This window comes from Sapajus apella, unplaced genomic scaffold (genome assembly GCF_009761245.1).
Source record: "Sapajus apella isolate SASKATOON/1434 unplaced genomic scaffold, GSC_monkey_1.0 scaffold8, whole genome shotgun sequence".
Lineage (NCBI taxonomy): Eukaryota > Metazoa > Chordata > Mammalia > Primates > Cebidae > Sapajus > Sapajus apella.
Window position 1 is genome coordinate 7,281,696 of NW_022436948.1, and position 17,929 is coordinate 7,299,624.

Genomic DNA, 17,929 nt, shown 5'->3' on the forward strand with positions numbered 1-17,929 from the left:
CTGGTGTTCTTTTTAGTTTTCTGAATCTGTGGTTTGGTGTCTCATTAATTTTGGAAAAGTCTCAGTCATTATTAAATATTTTTCTGTTCCTTTTTCCTTTTCTTGTTTTTTGGTATTCCCATTACATGTATGTTACACCTTTTGTAATTGTCTTGCTGTTTTTAAATATTGTGCTCCATTTTTGTTGTCTTTCTTCCCTTTGTCTTTTAGTGTGAGAGGTTTCTATTCACATATCTTCAAGCTCAGTGACATACAACTTGTATTCCAGTTACTATACAGGAGCACTGCTGATGTGTTGGGTAGGAACAGGGGAGGGGAAGCATTCTATATATAGCCCAATGATTAGGTTTCGGGTTTTTAGTGAGCCTGTGTCCCTGGGCTGTGAACTTCACATGGGAGTCTCAGTTATTATCCCATCTCATGTTAGGTAAGACAGTAAAGCTAGCGGAGATGAAAGCGGGATGTTCTCTTTTCCCTGGGTGTTAGGATGAAGGACGCTGAAGTATGGTATTTTCCTCCACCAAGATAAGGATGTGGTTCTCTACCTGTCCACTAAGATAATGGAAGTATTGGCGCTTGGCAGATGGCAAGCAGGGTGATGCACAGATGTGAATTCCCCTGCCCAAGACGGAATCAGAGATCCAGCCTGGGATCCCACCTCCACCACTTCCCAGCTTTGCGATCCTGAACAAATTAGTTACTGGCGCTGCAGTTTCATTTCCTCATCTTAAAAGCAGGTAGTAGCAGTCATCCCATAGCACACTTGTGAGAGTTAAACCAAATGATGCAAGGGAAAGGCCTGCAACACTGCTTGGCAGATAACAGACTCTCAACAGATGGTAGAGAGTCTTCATTCTGAAGAGAAGGTCATTGGACCTAACCAGGGTGACGAAGGCAGTTAAGAGTAGGCCAGAGGTGTGGTAGGGCTTGGGAAAAGCAGGTCAGGCAGCTGGTGGGATTTGCAGAGTTGAGGAGAACCTTCTGGGTGCATTTAGTTGCTGACAGAGTCTGGCCCAAGCCCAGACCACAGGCACAGTCCCAGGAGACATGCTCATGAGCTGCCATCTCAGTCCAGCCGCTGACTCACCCCACAGGCAGGCACCCAGGGAGCAGGTGCTACAGCTGTTGCATCATTAGACCTCTAGGGCTGTAAAAGCTGATCATTTTCTGGCTGATGGAGTAGCTTGCCCACAGGTGGGGATGGGAGGGGTGAAGGCTCAGCCTCTTTTTCTTGTGTGTCTAGGATGAGAGGGGCAGTATCCTCACCTTGGTCTAGACCTTGTTGTTTAAAAGGTAAGCTGAGGAGCAGCAGGTTCAACATGACCTGGGCACATGTTATAGATGCAAACCTCTGGTCCAGTCCCAAACTTGCTGAGCATTTGGCAAGCTCTCCAGGTGATTGCTTTGTATGTAAAAGTCTAAGAAGCACTAGCTACCATCTTTCTGGTTCACATGCACACAGAAGCTTAAGAAGTGTTGGCCTAGGAATCTTTGTGGATTACAAAGAGAAGTCAGAACACCAATAACCAGCACGAATTCTGATTGTAATATCAACAGCTGAAGGATCAAGGTATTTGGAACCCAGGAATCACAATGAGAGTTTTTCAGCTCACAAATGGATTGTAAAAACAATGGAGGTCTCGCTGATAAGGTGACATTTTAGCTGAGCATGGAAGTGAGTGAAGACATGAACCATAAGCGTATCTGGGGGTCAAGCAACAAGTGCAAAGGCCCTGGGGCTGGAGCACAAATGGCAAGGAGTTCAGTGTGTCTGATGCAGATTAAGCGAGGAGGCCAGGAATAGGAGGTAGTATGGAAAGATTGTGCTGACCCTGAAGTTCAAGCTAAGGCCTTAGGATATTATCATGAGTGAAATGGGAAGCCATTGGAGGGTTTAGAGTGAAGGAGTCACATGATCTGACTTTTGCACTAAGAGGAATCTCTCCAACTGAGTCTAATGTGCTGAGAATAGACTGAAGAGGGGCACAGCAGGGCAGTCTGGTCAGAGGTACCTGCAGGAATCCCAGATGGCTGGTAGTGAAGGAGGCGAAGAGCTGAGCTTTAAACCTGGTCCTGTTTAAAGCAGAGCTGGCAGGACTTTCTGGGGATGAGTGCATGATGTGGGAGAAAGAGAAGAAGCTCCTGGGTTGGCTCTGTGCACCTCTGTGAGTCAGCCTTCCTGGAAGTGCTTTGCTGTTTCCCTTCAGTGTCTATGGCAGGCAGGGGCAGAAGAGTCTTTGCTTTTTTTGCGGAGGCGGGGGGGCTTTTTTGTTTATTTGTTTATTTGGTGATGCAATTTCACTCTTGTTGCCCAGGCTGGAGTGCAGTGGCATAAACTTGGCTCACTGCAACCTCTGCCTCTGGGGTTCAAGTGATTCTTATGCCTTAGCCTCCCAAGTAGCTGGTATTAAAGGCACCCACAACCACCCCCAGCTACTTTTTGTATTTTTTAGTAGAGATGGGGCTTTACCATGCTGGCCAGGCTGGTCTTGAACTCCTGACCTCAGGCGATTCACCCGCCTTGGACTCCCAAAGTGCTAGGATTATAGGCATGAACAGTGTGCCCAGCCCAGGTGGAAGAGTCTTAAACATAGCTGGTGGCATATGCACTTTCATCTCTGTTTCTGCCCAACCCCCCTAAAATGTCAGTAAAAGCATGAAAACAGGGAACCTACAGGATGAGGAACCCAGGACTGGGGACCAAAGCAGACGAATGACAGTGTGAGTTATGCCTGGAGAGGAAAGCAGACACAGCTGTGAGTGGGAGCTGACTTAGCAGAGGGAAGGAAGCCCACTATTGAGTGTCTGCAGTCAGAGGTACAAGCTGAAGACCTCTAGGATCCACCTGAGAGGCTCAGGAATCAGACTCCAGGCCCTCTGCAAGGTCAGGTTGAGGTGGGGCTGATAAAAGGTGGGTTGTTGAATGCTGTCCAAGGGTTGTTATATCTGCTGCTCAGACAGACACTAGCTCCCTGATCACCTAAGAGACTCAAGGGTGATCCTCTGGGAAATTGAGGCAGCTGGCACTCTAGTGCAGGGTGAGGCTGGGGTATAAATTCTGCACACTGAATTGTGGAATTCCAGCCCCTTCCCCATCCCTGGTCCAGGGCAGCCATAGCCAAGCCTATGACCAGTAAACAGGAAAACAGATGACTTCTGAGGACAACGTCATCCAGAGGACAGGCTCCAGATGCCAACAATGTGGGCTCCTCTGAACACACACTTTGCCTCTCACTTCACAGGCAAATCCTGCCCCAGCACATAAGTTTCCGATCAATATTTTAGTGCCTCGGTCTTAACTATGAAAGATAGCCAAGGATCACCAGACAGGAAGTCCTCGAACACACACAAACAGAAACTAAAGACAAGAGAGAAAGCGTCTCAGAGAAAACAGGAAATTCAGGGAGCAGAGGGAAACTTTCTGGACAAACCCACAATTAAAATCTTCCAAGACGTTTGGGGGGCTGCATACTTGTGATTCAAGATCAGGCTCCTAGCAGGAACATTCATAGCTCCAGATTGGGGGCAGGAAAGAGGACAAAGCTGAAACAAAATTCTACAGAAGGATTAGAAGATAACAACGAGAAATTTTGCAAAAAAATATACCACAAAAGACCAAAGAGTCAACAATAGGAGAGGAAAGCTGAAAAGGTAAAAGAATAAGTCCTGAAGGTTGAACTCCTGACAACCAGGAGTTCCAACAGAGAGAAGAGGAAAAAAAGATACAGAATTAAGTTATTTTTTAAAATGCAAGGACATTCCCTAGAGCTAAGTGATATAAGTCTCGTGATAGATGCTCAGGCCAAGGCAAATCATCATGGAATATCACTGCACCAGATATAAAGAGAAGGACTGAGAAGCTTCCAGGGGAATACAGAGGCCACTTAGCAAATATCAGCAATCAGGAGATCCTTGAAATTCTCAACAGCAACAAAGGAAGCTAGAAGACAAGGGAGCAGTACCTTTGAAATTCTGGAAGGACAACTAATTTCTAATATGGAATTCCTGGTTTAGGAAACTATTGATCAATTATGAAAATCAAATACAAGCATTTTCAGGTACTCAGGATCTCAAGAAAGGTTTTTTGAGACCCTGAATGCCTTTCTCAGGCAGTTACTGGGCATGTGCTCATCCAAGATAAGAGAGAAAACCAAGAAAGAGGAATCCCAGCAGGGAAACCAACACAGCAGAGCAGGACAGAAGGGATGGTCAGGCTGACAGCCATGCAGGAGGCCCAGGGAGCTCTCTGTCCAGGTGGGAGCCGTGAGACCAGGGGTTCCCGGAAGGACTCCTCCAGGAAAAACATGGAACTGAATGAACTGAATGTTTTTTTGATATATAGGCTATGTGGAAAATAGATTTGAGAAAGGGTTTTATTAATAAATTGTGGCTGTTGAAAATTAGCCAAAGGTGCATGGGGGGAAATCCAAAGTAATTATAAGCTTGAAAACGTACACATATATGAGACAGAAATGCAATCTTATTTCTTAATGTGGCTCAGTGGAAAATATTTACATAATCATAGTATTGACTTCACTGAAGTCAATACTATGTCTTCATCTTCCCAAACAACACTGGGAAGATGAAGAAAGAGAAGCGAGTGTTTGTTGGGGCAACAGGGTGGTAATTTGGGGTAAGTATAAAAGAGCGGTATTTGCTTCCTGTTGCTCCTCTAACTCATTACCAAACATTCAGTGGATTAAGACAATGCAACTGTGACCTTGCATTGTCACACTTGCGTTGTCTTAATCCACATTGGAGTTCGCAAGTTTGAAATGAGTCTTCCCTGCACGAAAATCAAGGCATCGGCAGTGCTGTGGTCCCTGCGGAGGTTCTGAGGAGACTCTTCTTTGTGGTTTTCAGCTTCTCGAGGTCGCCACATTCCTCAGCTTTGGCCCCTTCCTCTGTCTTCACAGTGAATTGCTTCAACCTCTGCTTCCATGGGGACCTCTCCTTTTTTCTGACTCACTTTTCCCTCCCTTTCATATGCACCCTTATGATTCTATTGGACCAGGCTGGAAAATCTAGGAAAATCTCCCCATCTCAAGGCCCTTACTTGAATCACACCTACAAAGTCCCTTCTGCCATGGAAAGTGACATGTTCACAGGATCCTGTGTCCCAAAATCAGGAAGTGGACTTCTTTAGGGGGAGAAGCCATGGCTTTGCAGACCCCAAAGGCCAATGTGCTCAATGGAGGATCAACATTTAGCCCTACGTTATTAACAAGTGTAGAGGTAAATTCCCAAAAGCATCACGAAGTGCACTGGTAGTCATAGTCTCATGGCTATGAACAGGGTGGTGTAGGCAGAGCCAGGGGCTAGTTGTTTCCATTAAAAGCCTTGTAATATTTTAAACCATTTGTATCTAATGCTGTGATAAAGAGTAAAATGTCCAGTCAGGTGCAGTGGCTCAAGCCTGCAATCCCACCACTTTGGGAGGCCAAGGCGGGAGAATCACTTGTGTACGGAAAATCCCGGCCAGCCTCAGCAACGTAGTGAGACCCTGTCTCTACGAAAAATAAAAAATGAGCCAGGCATGGTGGTATACCCGTAGTCCCACCTACTTGTGGGTGGGGCTGAGGTAGGAGAATTGCTTGAACCCAAGTGGTTGAGACTGCAGTGAACCATGATTGTGCCACTGCACTCAGCCTGGGAGACAGTTAAGACCCTGTTCTCAAAAAACAAAAAAACCCAAAAAGATAAAATGCTATCGTTAGACCCAACTCATACCTAATCAATCAAAATGTAACATAAGTTCTGGAGATCTAGTGTCCCCCATGGGGACTGCAATGAAAAATACTGTACTGTACACTTGAAATTTGCAAAGAGGTCAGATCTTGAGTGTTCTCATCACATATCATCACATACCAAAAAGCTAACTGTGAGGTGATAGATATGTTAATTAGCATAATTGTGGCGACTATTTCACAGCGTTATTTCAAATCATCAAGTAGGACGCCTTGAATACGTACCTTTTAATTTGTCAGTTCTGCCTGAATAAAGCCAAAAACAAACTAGATAGAAGCTCTGGACTCCGTATTTTTAGTAGACTTAGCCTGGGCTCCCCCAGGCTGTTGGCTGCAGAGCCGCGCAGGAACCACCCCTCGTGACTTCTGGAGTTTATTGCTGACTTGTCTCCAAAGCAGGGTGGGAGCGCATAGGTTGCAGGGATGGTGCCGGGACTTCTGGCTGCCTCTTGCCCACATCTGTTTCTTACATTTTCAAGGTACACAGAAGGATGTGTGAATGCACAGGAAATCTCAAAGGGGAGCATTTCAGAGGTTCCACCCCGTGTTCTTCACAGACACAAGGTTTCCAGGCGGCCAGAGCATTGGCTTCCCAAGTGCCTGCTTTCTGACTGGGGTTGGTCCATATAAAAATCTTTTCACTGGTCTGCAAACAAAAGTGGAAAAATAAGGAATGTTTAGCAAGTTTTCATACTTGTAATACATTTAATTAAGAAACTTATTTCAAGATAATTTTCTTTACCCTTCTAAATATTTATATTTAAAAATATCCTTTTATAAAATAATAGCAAAAACTAGTGTAGCTATCTTTTCAATTTCCTTATCTGGCAAAGTGGAAGGTTGAAAGCCCAGTAGGCTTGCTCCTTAAATGTTCATTGTTGTTGAAATTGTACAGGGCTTTGAAATTTACAGTTGGGAAACCTGTGAACAGAGCTGGTTTCTCCACCCTGCCAAGGTCCTGCCTCACATCACATGCGGCTATGTGTCCAGGACAGGTTACTGGTCAATTTCCCTTCTCTGGTTTGGACGTCGACTTTTTCTTGTGGTCTTTGTGCAATATCTATGTGGTGAATAATGTAGTGAGTGACTGGGCGACTTCCAGGAGCTTGGGATGTGTGCTAGATGAGAAATCATCTTCGAATGACATTTGAGAATCCCTTTTTCATTTATCTTGGCATATAAGTAAGCCTGGACTGGGAATCTATCGATATTTGCATTTCAAAAAGGGTTCTTGCATTGCAGAGGTTCACAGAAGTTCAGTAATGAATTTCTGAATGAATGAACTACAAATGGTTGTAGTTCATCATGGTTTTGTAGACATCTTGGTTGTCACCCTTAAACTTGGCTTGATTAAACTTGTCCTGTGAGTGACATGCAGACAGACCGCACCCCACAGTCAAGGCTGCGCTGGGAAGGGACCCTGAACAGTCTTGCCAAACTGGAGAAAGTTCCCTCATTCTGAGAGGGGTTGGGGGGTCCGAGGCTATCCCAGATCAGGCTGGAGGAGTAAGTAATGATTTCCAATGCAATGCTTTAAAAGTCCCATTATTTTTTACAAAGTAGAGGGCAGAGATGATGGCACTGTGCTGAAGGAGGTGGCTTCACAGCCAGATGGATTTTATTTCATGTGAGACTGGCTGACCAGGACTAGGATGACCTTAGAACAATGGCACTTCCTAACAGTCTAGAGGTAAATTGTGTTCTTACAATTGTATACAATTTATAGTTTTAATATTTGCTAGAGTCTTAATGTGTCCCCAGAATTCATACATGGGAGGCTTAATCCCAGTGTAACACTGTTGGGGGTGGTTGAGCCTTTTGGGAGGTGTTTAGGTTGTGAGGATGGAGCATGTGTGTAACTTGGTACAATCATATACAAAATTAAAAGGGAAGAATATTTTCTATAAATGTGATGTGCAACTAGTTGCTCTCCACAATACATTAAACATCATTAAATACAAGTATTTAAAAATGAAAATAAAAAATTTGCAGAGTAGAAAAAACACTGTCTAATAAAATGTGAATAACGTAAAAATTAAAAGTGTCATCATATTTAACAAAATTAAAAAATTACTAAATTTTGGCAAAGGTACTCTGAAGTGGACATTCTTGTCTTGCTGGTGAAAGAGTTAATTGGTACAAGCACTCTGGAAATCTCTTGCTAAAATATATCAAGAATCTTAAAATGTTCATGCCCCTGGATGTACTTTAGCACAGGAATTCCAATTATAAAAACACATCCCAGGAAAATAATAAGTGTTTGGACCAAACATACCACAGGAAAATACTTATTACAGGATTACTTATGACAGCAAAAATCTAGAAATAGTACCACAAAATCCATGAACAGGGAGACAATTCAATAAATTCAGAGATTGATTTAGGGTGATGATATTTGACTATGGAAACCAGGGGATAGCCCTTGAATGGAGAGAGCTACATGATTAGATATAGATTACTGTCAGTTAAGTTTTTGTTTGCAGGGTGAAATAGAGGGTGCTTATTACATTGTTAAAAATACATACACATGTATGAAATGCACCTACCATGCATAGATCAATACTGAGATTGTCCCATGAACTGAGGAGCAGAGTTTGCCCAAGTCTGAAAATAGAGACTCAAACAAAGATAGATATAGACGTAGACATTAATATAAACATAGAGCTGTAGTGATTGATATGTGTATTTTATATATATATGTATTTTATATATACATATATTTTTATATAGCATTTAAAAATAAAAAATTTAAAATGCTCTTTACAATAGCACCCCAAAATATGAAATACTCAGGGATAAATTTAACAAAAGGTATGTAGTACCTCTATAATAAAAGTTATAAGTTGTTGTTGAGAAATAAAAGAAAACCTAAATAAATGGAAATATATGCAATGTTTATGGATTGGAAGACAATTTTCTTATAATGTCAGTTATCTCCAAATTTATGTGTAGATGCAGTGCAATCTCAACCCAAATCACAGATGGTTTTTAAAAATAGAAATCAATGAGCAGATTCTAAAATTTAAATGAAAATTCAAAGCATATAGAATGGCAAAAATAATTTTGAAAAAGAACAAATTTGGAGGACCTATACTACCTGACTTCAAATTTTAACATAAAGCTGCAGTAATCAATATAGTATCTGATATGGTTTGGCTGTGTCCACACCCAAATCTCACTTTGGATTGTAATAATCCCATGTGTCAAGGGCAGGGCCAGGTGGGAATAAGTGAACCATGGGTGTGGTTTCCCCATATTGTTCTCGTGGTAGTGAATAAGTCTCATGAGAGCTGATGGTTTTATAAGGGGAAGTTCCCTGTATACACACTCTTGCCTTCCACCATGATTGTGAGGCCTCCCCAGCCACGTGGAACTGTGAGTCAATTAAACCCCTTTTCTTTATACATTACCCAGATATGTCTTTATTAGCAGCATAAGAACAGACTAATACAGTACTATACTGCTGAAAGAACAGACAAAAAAAGATCAAGGGAGCAAAACAGAAATTCCTGAATTAAGCCCCCAACTATATGGTCAAATGTTACTTTCAACAAAGATGCCAAAGCAATTCAGTGAAAAAAAAAAAGGTTATTTTCAAAAACAGATACAGAAACAACTGAATATCCACATGAAGAGAGGGAAGAACCTCAATCCCTACCTCATAACATACACAAAAATTATTCCAAGGTGGACCATAGGCCTTATTATAATACTAAACCTATAAAACTTCTAGAACAAAACTTAAAAAATATCTTTATGAATTTGGGGGTGGACACATTTGTTAGCAGAGTCACAGAAAGCATTAATCACAAACAGGTTTTTGGAATTAACCAAAATTCGGAACTGGAATTCACCAAAATTGGAATTAGAATTTGTATTAGTCCGTTTTCACACTGCTACAAAGATACTACTGGGACTAGGTAATTTATAAAGAAAAAGGGTTTAATTAACTCACAGTTCTACATGGCTGGAGAGGCCTCACAAAGCAAAGGGGAAGCAAGGCACATCTTACTTAGTGGCAGGAGAGAAAGAGAGAGAAGGGGATAGCACCAGGCCCTTATCAAACAACCAGATCTTACGAGAACTCACTATCACAGGAACAGCATGGAAGAAACTGCCCCCATGATCCAGTCATGTCCCACCAGGCTCTTCCCTCAACACGTGGGGACTACAATTCAGATTACAATTCAAGATGAGATTTGGATGAGAACCTAGAGCCAAGCCATATGAGAATTCACCAAAATTTAAAACTTCTGCCCATCAAAAGACGTTATTAAGTTATCAAATAGGCAAGCCGCAGGATGGGAGAAAATGTCCATACTTACAATTTTTTGACTTTATGATGGGTTTATTGGAATGTTAAATGCATTTGCAACTTCTGATAGTTTTGACTTACAATGGGTTTATCAGGATGTATCTCCATTGAAAGTCAGAGAGCATCTGCATATATTTTTAAAAACTGCTACAATTTAATAAAAAAAGACAAACAACCCTAGTTAAAATTAGGGAAAAGACTAAAAAGAGGCTTTACCAAATAAGATATGTGACCAGTAAGCACATGTACACCAATAGTCATCAGGGAAATGCACATTAAAACCGAGATAGGACTTCAGCCCTCCAGTATGACTAAAATGAAAAGATTGACCATTCCAAGTACCGCAGAGGAAGCCAAACTACTGGGACTCTTATATGTTACTGGTGAGCTTGTAAAATGACATAACTATTTTCAAAAATGGTTTGGAGTTTCTTACAATTTTAAACATATATCTACCCTATGACTCACAATTCAGTTCCTAGAGAAAACACATGCCCACAAAAATCCTTGCACAAAAATATTCATAGCAGCTTTATTCATACTAGCTCCAAACCAGAAATGTCCCAAATGTTCATGAACTGGCGAACCAATAACAAAATTGCAGTGTATCCATATATGACTCAGCAACAGACAGGACCAAAATACCGATACACAGCCACATGCCTGAATCTCTAAAGCATTACTCTGAGTAGGAGAAGCAGACACAAAAGTACATAGTGTATGTTAACATCTGTGACCTTCTCAAGGAAAACTAATTCATGGGGATAGAAATGAGAATAGAAGTTGTTTCTGGAATGGTGGGAATTGATCAGGAAGGGGCGCAGAAGGAATTTTCTAGAGTGATCGAAAACATCTATATATTAATAGTGGTGTGAGTTCCATAGCTGTATGCATTTGTCAGAACTGATTGGTATGGTCTGGATCTGTGTCTCTACCCAAGTGTCATGTCCAATTGTAAGGCCCAGTGTTGGAGTGGGTGCCTGGTGGGAGGTGACTGGATCATGAGGGCAGTTTCTTTGTTTGATGCTCTTCTTGTGATACAGTTCTCACGAGATCTGGTTGTTCAAAAGCATACAACACCTCTCTCCTTACTCTATTCCTCTTGCTCCAGCCACGTAAGATGTATCTGCTACCTCTTGCCTTCCGACATGATTGTAAGTTTCCTGAGGCCTCCCCAGAGGATGTCATGCTTCCTGTACAGCCTCTAGAACCATGAGATAATGAAACCTCTTTTCTTTACAAATTACCCAGTCTCAGATATTTCGTTATAGCAGTGCAAGAATAAACTAATACACTGATCAAATTGAACTCTTACAATCTGTTCTTTTTACTGCATATAAATTAAACCTCACTTTTTTAAAAAAGGAAAGACCTTGCCATTATGGAGCTTGAAAAACTATTACATAGTCATTAAAAAACATATTTTTGAAATTTTTCTAGTAACATATTAATAGTAACAGTGTTACTTATTAAGAAGCTATACAGGCTGGGCACAGTGGCTCATGCCTGTAATCCCAGCACTTAGAGAGGATGAGTCAGGCATATCACGAGGTCAAGAGATGAAGACCATTCTGGTCAACATGGTGAAACCCTGTCTCTACTAAAAATACAAAAAAATTAGCCAGGTGTGGTGGTGTGTGCTTGTAGTCTCAGCTACTCAGGAGGCTAAGGCAGAAGAATCACTTGAATCCAGGAGGTGGAGGTTGCAGTGAGCCAAGATCACTCCAGTCTGGTGACAGAGCAAGACCTCTGTCTTAAAAAAAAAAAAAAAAAAGCTATACAATCATATGTAATGTGATCTTCTACCGAGAAAATTATTGTATGTGAACTTTAAATATTGGAAAGAAATACAAAAAATACAATCAGTAATTATATCAGTATGCTTGGGCTGCCATAATTAAATACTATAGACTGAGTAGCTTAAACAGCTGACATTTATTTCTCACAGTTCTGGAGGCTGGAAGTCCAGGACCAAGGTGCCAGCCTATAGAGTTTCTGATGAGGGCATTCTTTCCAGCTTATAGACAGTTGCTCTCTCCCCTTTTGTGCCCTCATGTGGCAGAGAGAGACAGAGATAGAGATAGAGCAAACAAGCCCCTCTGGTGTCTTTTCTTATGAGGACATCAATCTTACTGGGTCAGAGCCCTGCTCTCATGGCCTCAGTTACCTTAATTATCTCCATAGTGACACTACCTCCCAATACAGTCCCATTGGTTGTTGGGAATTTCAACATACGGATTTTGAGGGAACACGATATAGTCCATTGCAATAATGATAACGATCTCTGGTTAGTGAGATTATAAGTAATTTTAATTTTTTTCTTTATTTTTTTCCCATGTTGTTCTGTTCTCCAAGAATGAGTATGTGTTACTTTTATCATCAGAAATATACAATGAAAATTTTATCTTTTAGAGAATACTATTTTATAGCATACCTCCTGCTGTCACTGAAATGGCTTGGTTTAGTTTTCTGTTGCTGCCATAACAAACAGTCACAAAGCTAGGGACTGAAACCAGTAAAAGTTTATTGCCTGACAGTTCTGCAGGTCGGAGGTCTGGGTTGGCTCAACTGCTTTCTCTGCTTTGGGTTCTGTAAGCCTGAAACCAACATGTCAACCAGCTGGGTTCTTACTGAGAGGCTCTGGGAAAAATCGGCAGCCAGGTTCATCCATGCTACTAGAAGTTCCCATGGTTGTGGGCTGAGGTCCTTGTTTTCTTGCTGGCTGTCAGCTGGGAGGAACCATTAGAGCCCCTAGAGATCGCCCTCTGGTCCTCACACGTGGCCCCTGCATCTCAGCGCCAGCAAGCATGCCTGCCATCCTTCTCGGAATCAGACTCCCACTGACTTCTCTTCCTGCAGCATCCCTCCTGCTCCCCGCCTAAGAGAGTTCTCTACTGTGACGGACTCATGAAATTAGATTTGGCTTACCCAGAGAATCCATGACAATCTTGCTATTTTAAAGTCCCTAAATTTAATTACATCTACAAAGTCTCTCTGACCACATACACAACATATCCACAGGCCTCAGAGATTAGGGCATAGAGATATTGGGGAGGCCCTTATTTTGCTGATCACACACATTGTGTGTGAAATTAGAAATAAGGCACATTGGTTGCACAACCAAGCACAAGGCCGTACCCCTTGGGAGGTTCTTGGTTCCTAGAGTGGAGTACAGCTCTTGAATGAACAAGACTGTTGTAGTCATCGCCTTGTTATAATGAGGGCAGCATTGGGCCAACACTTTGACAGAGTGATTCAAAAGTGGGTAATCTCTGTGGAGATATGATTTTCTTGTTACTGTGTGATCAGACAGCTTCACTTCATGGAAACCACCAACATTCTTATTTGTACTTTGATATTTCCATTGGGTATCTCTCAATTATCAGCAAAATGAGCTTTCTTGGAAAGCAGTTCTGTAAATCCTAAATGAGCCTATCTTTTCAATATGTTTTAGAGATAAGTGCTAGGGATGGTGCACAGAGTTAGGGAGAAAACGATCCTGGAAATAGGCGACTTTGAGGAGGGTTCATACACCAAAGGGCTGTTCACAAAGGTGTGGGTGTAGGAAACTGCAAGGTAGAAAGTGAGGTGTGGTACATGCAATAATGGCCTCCAAGAGGTCTGCCTCCTGCTCCTCAGAACCTGGAACATGCTGCCTTACATGAGAAAAGGGACTTTGCTGGGTGATGGAGGCTCTGAAGAGGGGCAGACTGTCATGGATCACCCATGTAATCACAGGAGCCCTTGAAAGAGGGAAGCAGGAGTCTCACAGTCAGAGAGGCAAGGATGAAGGCAGAGGGCGGGCAGAGAGAGAGTTGGAGATGCCACATTGCTGGCTTTCAGGATGGTGGAAGGGGCTCTAAGCCTGGGAAGGCAGGCTGACTCTAAGAGGTCCAGAGGGCACTAGCCCTTGACATTAGCCCAGTGGTACTTATTTCTGGACTGTTGTCCTTCAGAAAAGTAAGATGTGTTGTTTTAAGGGAATGAATGTGTGGACATTTCTTACATAAATTATACCTGTAATTTTGTTACAGGTAGTGAATACAGGCAGTAAACTGGGGCTCCCTGCAGTCCAGCTTCAGCAACTTCTAAGCCTCAAGGGACAAAGAGAGGGACTAGTTAGAGAAACCACAAGAGGAGTCATGGGGAGTGAGCCTTCTTTTTCTTTTTTTCTTTTTTTTTTTTTTTTTTTTTTTTTTTGAGACGGAGTCTTGCACTGTCACTTGGACTGGAGTGCAATGGCACGATCTGGGCTCACTGCAACCTCCGCTTCCCGGGTTCACATGATACTTCTGCCTCAGCCTCCCAGGAAGTTGGGATTATAGGTGCACACCACCAAACACAACTAATTTGTTTTTTGTATTTTTAATAGAGATGGGGGTTTCGCTATGTTGGCCAGACTAGTCTTGAACTCCTGACCTCGTGATCCACCCACCTCGGACTCCCAAAGTGCTGGGATTATGAGCATTAGCTACCTGAGAAGAGCACAGCTTCAGGCCCACAGACAGAGCCAGCTCAAGACCAGTTTGTCAAAAGGGAGGCAGGAGAACACAGTGGCTCACACCTGTAATCTTAGCACTTTGGGAGGCCAGAGTGGGCAGATCACTTTAGGTCAGGAGTTCAAGACCAGCCTGGCCAACATGGTAAAATCCTGTCTATACTAAAAATATGCTAAAATAACAAAAATTAGCCAGATGTGGTGGCACGTGCCTGTAGTCTCAGCAACTCAGGAGACTGAGGCAGGAGAATAACTTGAACCCAAGAGGTGGAGGTTGCAGGTCATGCCATGGCACTCCAGCCTGGGTGATAGAGTGAGACCCTGTCTAAAAAAAAAAAAAAGAGGGGTGAAGTGAGGCAGGAGAGTGAACCTCCAGTCTCCTTCTGAAAATCCCCATGGGCTAAACCCAAAAGAAGCAAGGCGTAGGAACCAGGAACCTGTTTGAACCCCACAGGTCAGCAGCACCCCGCAGGGTAGAGGACAGAGAGTAGACACGAAAGACCAAGCTGACCACACTGTACACCATGCAGTCACGAGACGTGAGAAGTGGGAGCCCCTTATGCTGAGTCAGAGGCAGACACATGTTTCTCTCTGGGCCACACTCTTAAGATCATGCCTTAGTGCAGTGGCTCCCTAGCTTTGCCAAACATTAGACTCATGAATGGAACTTGGAGAAAATACAGATGTCCAGGGCCCACCAAAGAGCAATGGAATCAGAGGCTCCCAGGGAGATGTGTTGACTACTCCATTGTCTTCCTAGCTGCTCTTTCTATAGTTCTTTTCCTGGCATAGCAACTCCATATCTTTCCATTATATCTTGAGACTCAGTGTCTTACTTCACCACAAAAAATGTCCTTGGATCTGAGTCAAACAGATGAATCATTTGTCTATAATTCACAAGAACGTTGCATCATACGAACCTTAGAATGGACTCTTGTGAAACGATTTTCAAGCCTTATATCTTCAGGTCCACAATAAATTAGGGGGTCCTTAACTTTATACCCACACCTCATTCAGCTTTTATTAGGACCTTCACAAGACTGAGGTGGCTTACATTTGACCTTTAAGAATGTAGAATTGTCTTAATCAAAAGTGTGATGTTTCCACACGGGTTAACTTGGCAAAGCAGTGGTGTTTCTTTGTCTGTCCACGGCTGTATTTAGAGTTTGATTTGACTCATGTTGTCTATTTTCTCATGAGCTTCTATATTTTAAGAATGATGCAGTTCTCTTTGAAAAGTTTGAACTCAAGTGACCCATTCATTGTGTGTGATCACATAATTTATTGTCGTAACTGAAGCAATTTTAAGAGTGAAAGGGAGCTGTGAATAATACGTTGACCCCAGCCAGTCCTGTCCAGGGCACGTGGGGATGTGTGCTCACCTTTGCTGTTCATGACCTGAGGTAGGAGACAGGGACCAAGGCCAAGGGCTGCTGCAGACTCACCATGTGCAGGCCAGCCTGGCTTCACACAAAGCATGCTCAGGTCTTTGGCAAAAGGTCCAGTCTGGCCATATGCAGTCATGAATTGAAGGAAGTAATAGTGAAGTGGGGGCCTACTAAGGGAGGTGATTACCTGAGGAACAGAGCGCCTGGGAAAGAGGTGATGGTGGCTTGCAGGATGGTGGTAGTTGAGATGGACAGAAGAGAAGAGAGGGGCTTTGCAGGGTGGAATTTATGAGAGTACCTGATGGATGGATGTAGAGGAGTCAGGAGGGATTTCCAGGCATCTGGGCTGAGCAACCGGGGGAGCAGGGAGTTGTTGACCCACACAGGGGATTCTGGAGGCCAAGCATACCCTCCTTGGTGGCTTCTCCAAGGGGGACCTTCAGCCTATGCTTCCTCATGCTCCTCTGAGACGGGTGGTATCCTGAGGACAAGACTTACCCACAGCAGATGTGAGTGTTTCCGAGGATAATTGGGAAGACACCCTGCACAAGCTACACACTGGTTCTCAGGGTCCTGTCCTCCCTGCCTGATGCTGAGCTGCAGAATCCCAGTCGCATGGCGCAGCCCACACAGACCAGGCTGTTTGTGCCCTCGTGTCTTTGCCTGGGCTGTACTGTCTGCTGGAAATGCTCCTGTCCCTCCAACTTTCACGGATATTGCTGTACAATTATCTAAGGATGCTTGGTGTTCCACATTTAATCCTTCCATAGGCTTTTCCTGGGAGCAACCCAGGGTCTCAGCTCTTGCTTCAAGACCTGATGAATCCGAACCTGCTTAGTTAAAGGTCTCCAAGTGATTCAGCTACTCCTTTGTGTGTTGAAAGCATTGGAGATAGGTCCTACTTACCTGTCAGTGTTCAGCTCAGAGACCACCTTCTCTTCTCCAGAGAGCCTGCCCTGACGTTCCCACCCTCCCCAGCCGCTGTAGAGACAGTTGGAGAGTGGGGCGCAGCCCCAGCAATGAGCCCTGGCCACCTTAGTAAGCATGTCTAGCTCTAGTTTCTCTAGGTCCCATGACAGTTCATCACTGGGCTCAGATAACAACGCATCCTCCTCCCTTTGGGCCCAGAGGTGAGACTACCTTTCCTGGAGCTCTACCCTGGGAGCCTCATTATCTCTTGTCCAAGCCTTTATCTCTGCCCAGGAGACTGTGACAGCCCGCAAAACTGTCCTTCATGAGAGGCTTTCATCTGTACCCTTGGGATGAACTGTTTCTTGTTGGAACCTTGTCTGGTAATCAGGCAACTCTCCTTTAGTGTGTAGACAATTTAAGTGTCTTTCCTGTATGTACAAATTGTGTACTACACATTTTTCCTTTATTTATATAAATATTTAAAAAACACTTTGTGCCTCTCTTAATTCTATGTTTTCTTCAGGTACTGACATAACAACTGAAAGCCCCTTCTATCAACATTGGGTGTGTGTCGTGTGTGTGTGTGTGTGTGTGTGTGTTTGTGTGTGTAACAGAGAATGGGTTTGCCATCAATGGAAATCTTTTTGTTGATTATATGGCTTAGAAATGTTTAAACAATATTGTTTTAAAACAGCAATGGTTGCAAAAAATACAAAACAAGAAACAAATAGTTGTAAAATAGCGACTCCTCCAAATTGGTCAATAAATGTAGGACTAAACTAATACAAATGTTAGGTGGTTCGAGTGGCATGTTGTTTTTAATTTTTTGTGTTGTTTTTTCAAAACAATTAAAATTATTCAGGTAAATATTGTTATTGTATAGATGTACAAAAACAGTTTATGGCATACAGAAATGAACTTTATTGTTTTAAACGCCTCCACCCATCTCAAACTTAAAAGGAGATATTGAATAAAAATGTGATACTCATACCATGTAATCTAAAGGGTCCAGTGATGAGAAATTGTATTTATGAGAATTATATTGATAGATCTGTATTTAAAAATGCTA